Genomic DNA, 7,666 nt, shown 5'->3' with positions numbered 1-7,666 from the left:
TACAACTTTTGGGCCGAAGCCATCAACACAGCATGTCATGCATCCAATCGGCTCTATCTCCGCAAAGGCTTGAACAAGACTCCGTATGAGATAGTCACCGGGAACAAGCCCAATCTCAAGTACTTCCGGGTGTTCGGGTGTAAGTGTTTCATTCTCAAGAAAGGTGTTGATTTGTCTAAATTCGAGGCTAGAGCTCATGAGGGCATATTTGTTGGTTATGCTACAAACTCTCATGATTACCGTGTTCTCAACAAGTCCAACGGACTCATTGAGGAGACGTGTAACGTAGAGTTTGACTAAAATAACGGCTCCCAAGTGGAGCAAAGTGGTACTTGTGATGTAGGTGATGAAATTCCTCCCCAAGCCATAAGAAGAATGGGTATTGGTCATATCCTACCCATTGAGGAACCCCTTGTGGCCGAAGGAGAAGGACAATGCTCCACCTCTGTGGAGCCTTCACCTACTCAAGACCCACACACTTCCGAAGAACAAAGTGAAGGCCCTCAACCTCGGGAACAAGACCAAGGGAAAGATCAATCTCAAGATGGTGGTGAACCTTCACATGATGCCCAAGGTCAAGTTCTCCCCCTCGAGCAAGTTCAAGATCATGAGCAAGCTCAAGATCAAGAACAAGTTCATGACGACACTCAAGATGATCAAGTGAACCCTCCTCCTTCGACAGCCGAGGAGGAATTGGAGCGTCGTGCCGTGAAGATTGCTTCCAAACTCACCACCAAAGGTCATCTCATGGAGAATATGGTTGGAAGCCTAAGAAAGGGGGTAAGCACTCGTAGACAATTAGCAAACTATTGTGAACATCACGCGTTTGTCTCTTGTGTTGAACCCCATAAGGTCTATGAGGCGCTCGAAGACTCGGATTGGCTCAATGCCATGCATGAAGAACTCAACAACTTCGAGTACAAAAAGGTGTGGAGGTTGGTGCCAAGGCCTTCTGGGAACCATAACATCATTGGAACCAAGTGGACCTTCAAGAACAAGCAAGATGCTCATGGGAACATAATTCGCAACAAGGCAAGATTGGTAGCTCAAGGCTACTCCCAAGTCGAGGGTATCGACTACGGTGAAACCTTTGCTCCCGTTGCTCGCCTTGAATCCATTCGTTTGTTGATTGCTTATGCTTCCCATCACAACTTTAAGTTGCAACAAATGGATGTGAAAAGTGCTTTTCTTAATGGTCCTATTAATGAGTTGGTCTATGTCAAGCAACCCCCCGGGTTCGAGGATCCCTTCTTTCCGGATCATGTATATCAACTCGATAAGGCACTCTATGGCCTTAAACAAGCCCCACATGCGTGGTATGACCACCTTACCAAGTTGTTACAAGATCGTGGATTTGAAGTTGGGCTAATCGATCCCACTCTTTTTACTAAGAAGGTCAAAGGGGAGTTGTTTGTATGCCAACTATATGTTGGTGACATTATCTTTGGTTCCCCTAACAAAGCTTTCAATGAAGAATTTGCCGCTCTCGTGACCTCTAAGTTCAAGATGTCTTCAATGGGAGAGTTGAAGTTCTTCCTTGGTTTTGATATCAAACAAAGAAGAGAAGGTACTTTCATCAACCAAGCCAAATAAACTCAAGACATGATCAAGAGATTCAAGCTAAGTGATGTCAAGCCGGCCTCTACTCCAATGCCCACCAAGTGCCAACTTGACATAGATCCCAATCGTAAAGCGGTGGATCAAAAGGTATATCGCTCCATGATTGGCTCCTTGCTTTACCTTTGTGCATCTAGACCAGATATCATGTTGAGTGTGGGGATGTGTGCACGGTTTCAAGCTGCACCGAAGGAAAGTCACTATGTGGCAGTCAAGCGAATCTTTCGATATTTGGCTCATACCCCAAACTTTGGCTTATGGTACCCAAGAGGGGCAAACTTCAAGCTTGAAGGATTTACGGATTTCGATTGGGCGGGAGACAAAGTGGATAGGAAGTCCACTTCCGGAGGGTGCCAATTTCTTGGGTGCTCTTTGGTGAGTTGGTCTTCCAAAAAGCAAAGTTGTGTATCTCTCTCGTCCGCCGAAGCTGAATATGTGGCGGCCGGTAGTTGTTGTGCACAACTCTTATGGATGAGGCAAACTTTAAAGGAATACGGTGTCATTTGTGACAAAGTGCCTCTTTGGTGTGACAACGAAAGTGCCATCAAGATTTCTCTCAACCCGGTGCAACACTTCAAGACGAAGCATATTGAGATTCGGTATCATTTCATCCGGGATCACATTAGGCGAGGAGAGATCGAGCTCAAGTATGTCAACACTCATGATAACCTTGCAGATATTTTCACGAAGCCCTTGGATGAAGCAAGATTTCGCGAGTTAAGGCATGAGCTAAATATCATTGATTCGAGCAATGTGACTTGAACCCTTGCACACCCCACCCCACTCAACTTGGTGTCTAGCTTAGATGTAGGCATGGACATAGGGGGAGTTTTGTTCTCTCAATGAACTCTCCCTCCCCCCATTATGCATAAATCGATCAACTCTTTCACATCAGCCATTTTTGATGGTATTTGTGCTTCAAAGACGAGTGTTGGTCATGGGCCCAAGGATAATTCTTCGCGGTGCCATACCAATCGACTCAAACATAGGTGGCTCCGGCCACCGTCCGCTCCTGAGAGAGGCCAGAGCTTTCTCTGTCTCGTGTGTTTGTTTTTCTTTGAGTGGTTTCTGGTCCGTTGTTTGTGTGTGTGCTGCCTGGTTGGTCTTCTCTTTCTCTTGCCCTTGCTTTTGTTTTTTTTGGAGCGTTAGCCGTTTGTTTAGGAGCAGTGTGGTTGCTGAAGCGGTACTACCGCTGGTGGCGAGCAGTACTACCGCTCCTAGTGGTACTACCGCCCTCCAGCGCGGTACTACCGCCGTGAGGCGCGGGGCGGGGGTTATATCGGGGGCAGGGGGAGTTTTCTTCTCCCCCATACCCATTCGCTCGCCCCCTCGCTCTGTTCCTCTCTCCTCAGCAACCGGCGCCGCGGGAGGGCTCCGACGGATCTCTCTCTCCGGGGCGCTCCTCTCCATTTCCTTCGGTGAAGTCGATCCCCACCGTTTCCTCTTGCCATGGATGCCGGTATTGCCCCCATTCTCTTTTTTCTTGTGTCTAGATTTCCAATCTAGCTTCTTAAGGGCAATAGCACTTGCATCTCTAGATTTTTGGCCAGATCTAGGCTTGAGTAGGATGGAGATTGCTTCTAGACAGTTTGGATTAGTGTTTGGTTGGAGTATTTTTGAATTTGGTAGGACGGTAGTACCGGATCTGACCACGGAAGTAGGAAACTGCTGTTTCCCCGCCTCGAGCGGTACTACCGCTTTCTCTAGAGTGGTACTACCGCTTGGAGCGGTACTACCGCTCTCTCCAGAGCGGTACTACCGCTGAAGGGTCACGATACTATCGCCCCTCTACCAGTTTCCGTCATGCTCCTACCTTTCAGTGATCTTTTTGCTCGTGTTTTGTGGCTTACGCTCGTTCTATCTGGGTTTTTTTTGCGTGTTTGTGTGTGTGGTTCCAGGTGATGAGGTTCCTGAGCATCAGGCTCGTCGTGTCAACCCCGGTCGTGCCTCGTCTAAGCTCTACCGCACCACTGAGCCTGCCGGAGGATCTTCTAGTGCTCCACCTCCTCCTCAACTTCAGAAGAAGCCTGGGGTCAAGCCAAAGCCAGGCAAAACCGTGCCAGAAATGCCGCCCAAGGAGTTCTGGGCAAGGCGCCTCCGCAACCCGTATGAGATCGACCAAGATCCCACTTTGGTCAATCGTCCGTTTTGGAACAGGTTCCAGTTTGCCATCTTCTTTGATGTCCTCAAAGCCAAGAAGAATCTCTATGTCAGCGTGCACTCCATCGACACCGAGCATATGGAGAACGATCCTGAATACTTTGGTGAAGCTCTTCAGATGTGCACTCAACTGAACATTCTCGGGGTCATGCAATTCAACAAGGACTACGATGCTGATATTGTGGCCCAATTCTATGCCACGGTTCACCTTGGGACTGATGAGGACAGGACACTGACTTGGATGACCAATGGCAAGTTGCTTTCAGTCAAGTGGAAAGCTTTCATGGAGTTGATTGGGGTGGAAGATCTAGGTCTTGAGTCTTCTGTCGGCTTTCGCCCCCACCGTCGCGCCAATGCCACTCACAAGCAAGCTCTATGGCCCTACTGCACTTTGAGGATCAACCCTGAGATGAAGAAGGAAACCTATGAGCTGCTTGCCTATCTGGATATCCTTCACCGTATCTTCAGAGAGACTCTTTTCCCTCGTATCGGGAATCTGGACCAGGTTCACTCCTATCTCGTGGACATGCTTCTCTTCTGCCAGCATGAGAAGGGATAGAACACCGGAGAGTCCTTGGATATCTCTCATGTTATGTGGTCCGAGCTGCTTTCTGCTATCTCCGAGCGCAAGTGCCCGATTTATGGTCCGTTCATTATGCTGCTCATTGAGAAGGCCTGGGATCGTGTCTATCCCAAGGTGTTGCTGGAGACTGGAGAGCTGGTCTCTCACGATGTCAAGCGTCTGAGGAAGAAGGATAACTGGGGCACTCAGGCCCCTAGGACTGGAGTTCCTTCATCTGCTACTGCCATGGAGACTGAGGAGGAGATTGGGGCTGAGGCCGAGGATGAAGATGATGACTACGTGCCTTCTGAGACAGAGCCCTCTTGGGCCAAGAAGCTCAAGATCAAAGTGAAGAAGCTATTCTGCATGGAGTCTCACGGTCAGTACATGACTCATGTGGCTGAGAAGAAGGCCCGAGGTTGCCACAAGGAGCTCATGCGTCAGATGGGTGCTATTGTGATTAGTGGTTCTGAGGATCAGCTTACCGAGGAGGAGGAGTGGATTCAGCAGCACTGACCTTGGACTGATTCTGATGCTGAGCACTTCCTGGCTGACGATGGTGGCGCAAATGATCCCTCTGAGATCTGATGTGTGTCCCTCGTTTGCCATCTCCTGGAGCCGTAGCAGCACTCCCTCTCCTTTTTGGTGTCTCGATGCCAAAGAGGGAGAGAGTTTAGGGATTTGTGCTTTGTGTCTTCCGTCTTCTGTGTTTGTGTTTTCACTTGTTGCTTTATTTGGTTTGTGTCTGTGAGACCTAAGTTCTGGTTTCTGTCAGTGAGACCTAAGCTCGAGTCATATGGTGTGAGACATATGCTACCTTCCTTTCCAGTATCATTATCTATGTCTATCTAGCTTATGAGTTGCATGCTTATCATGTTATCTATGTTGCTCTCATATATCTTGCTTAGATAGTTGGTCTCTAAAATGTAGGGGGAGCATCGATCCTGGCATCTGTGCGGTGCAGTCCAAAGCACTTATCTAGGTAGCACACATCCAGGGGGAGCCCTTCTACATTTTAGGACGGTTGTGTTTTTGCGCTTATCCTTTATCTATCATATTGTGCAAATCCCGTATTGTCATCAATCCACCAAAAAGGGGGAGATTGTAAGGGCATATTTATCCCCAAGATGTTTTGGTGATTGATGACAATGCTTGTGCGGACTAATCGCGTGCGTTAAGTTCTTTCAGAGATTCATCATTTGGCACGAGACGATTTTCTCCCCTCGGTGTTTTATTCAAGACGGTGTAGCTCCTTCGTTTCGTTGTTGGTGTTCTAGTCTCGTAGGAGTCACCGTACTATCAAGAGGGGATCCGCTTTGGTAAGACTTGGGTGGAATCAACATGTACACATCCATATCACACCCGTCGTTTTCTTTCCGCTTCATTGGAGCTGCCGTTTTCCCCTTAGTATGGTTTGCTCTGCCCCAGCGGTAGTACCGTGACCCACAGCGGTAGTACCGCCGAAGCTCCCCAGCGGTAGTACCACTCTCAGAGCGGTAGTACCGCTCCAAGCGGTAGTACCGCTCTCCGAACGGTAGTACCGCTTGGGGCCTTCGGCCGTAGTACCGCAGTGCTTCCGGGCTACTGCCGCCTTGATTCGAGAACGATGTTTTTTCGTGTCGGGTTTTGCAGTTCTAAGGGCGGTAGTTGTGGCGGTAGTACCACACCTACCCCCACGGTAGTACCGCCCTGGGGTTAGGCCTCTGTCAGCGCGGCAGTACCGCTGGGTTGAGCGGTAGTACCGCCCGAAGCGGTAGTACCGCCCTTCCCTAGCGGTAGTACCGCTCTGTGCGGGGCTGCTTAGTGGGATAACAGTTGGATTGTTCCCCCCACTATATAAAGGGGTCTTCTTCCCCAAAGTTGACCTACCTCTTTCCCCCAAAGCTCCATTGTTGCTCCAAGCTCCATTTTCGCCCGATCTCTCTCCCTAGACAATCAAACTTGTTGATTTGCTCGGGATTGGTTGAGAAGGCCCAGATCTACACTTCCACCAAGAGAAATTTGATTCCCCCCACTTATCCCTAGCGGATCTTGTTACTCTTGGGTGTTGAGCACCCTAGACGGTTGAGGTCACCTCGAAGCCATACTCCATTGTGGTGAAGCTTCGTGGTGTTGTTGGGAGCCTCTAAGTGTTGTGGAGATGGCCCCAATCTTGTTTGTAAAGGTCCGGTTTCCACCTTCAAGGGCTCCAATAGTGGAATCACAGCATCTCGCATTGTGTGAGGGCGTGAGGAGATTACGGTGGCCCTAGTGGCTTCTTGGGGAGCATTGTGCCTCCACACCGCTCTAACGGAGACGTACTTCCCCTTAAAAGGAAGGAACTTCAGTAACACATCCTCGTCTCCACCGGCTCCACTCTTGGTAACACAACCTATTATTGACAGGATTACTGGAAACATTGTTGGTTGGTTAGGCAAACTCTTGTCTTATAGAGGCAAGCCAATCTTATAAACTACTTGCAATTCTAGTATTCCCTCCTATCTCATGGCTATGATGAATTTCCCTAAATGGTTTATTGACATGATTTCACTCTTGCCCAACAGCAAGATGCCACTCTTGCCCAAGTCTGGGATGGTGAGCAGCTGCGACTCACTTTTAGGAGATGTGTGGATGAGTCCATTATATATAAATGGAACCTTTTAATTAGTAGATCTGGTTAAAAAAACTAAATTGTCCTCCCAAACAGATAGCCCCATTTGGAGCTTGGAGTCTTCTGGTCTGTTAAATCCTTTTATAAGATGATTAACTTTGGCGGGATTTTCTCTGATATTAAAGATTTCATATGGAAGATAAAAGTTCCCCCTAATATTCACGTTTTCCTGTGGCTGATGTACAATAACAAAAGCTTAACTAAAGATAATCTTGCAAAGAGAAGGCATGTTGAAGATATGACCTGTGTCTTTTGTGCTAAACCGGAATCAATTCAACACTTCTATTTGAATGCATTGTTGCGAGTGAAATTTGGGTTGTGATTGTTGAAGCTTTTAATATAACCCCGCATGCCTCTTTTACATCGTTATCTTCCTTCTGGAAGAAGAAGAAACAATGTGAAGCTATTAACATTGCTACCCCTGCTACCTTGTGGTGCTTATGACGTTTGCGTAATGACTTTGTCTTTCAAGGAAGAAGATGACTTTGTCTTTCAAGGAAGAAGATGATGAAGTATATGCTGTGTGTTGGATCGGATGGGGGCAACTATCAGGCAGTGGAAAATCTTGTGTTCAGTGGTCCAGGGTGCTCTACTTCTCTAGTGTTTAAGACTTTTGGATCGGCGAAGAGGGGAACTGCTTAGAATCGCCTGGACTAGCTGAACGTAGCCAGGGTAAT

Source organism: Triticum aestivum, chromosome 6B (assembly GCF_018294505.1).
Source record: "Triticum aestivum cultivar Chinese Spring chromosome 6B, IWGSC CS RefSeq v2.1, whole genome shotgun sequence".
NCBI classification, from domain to species: Eukaryota; Viridiplantae; Streptophyta; class Magnoliopsida; order Poales; family Poaceae; genus Triticum; species Triticum aestivum.
Note: the sequence above shows the minus strand (reverse complement) of the source record.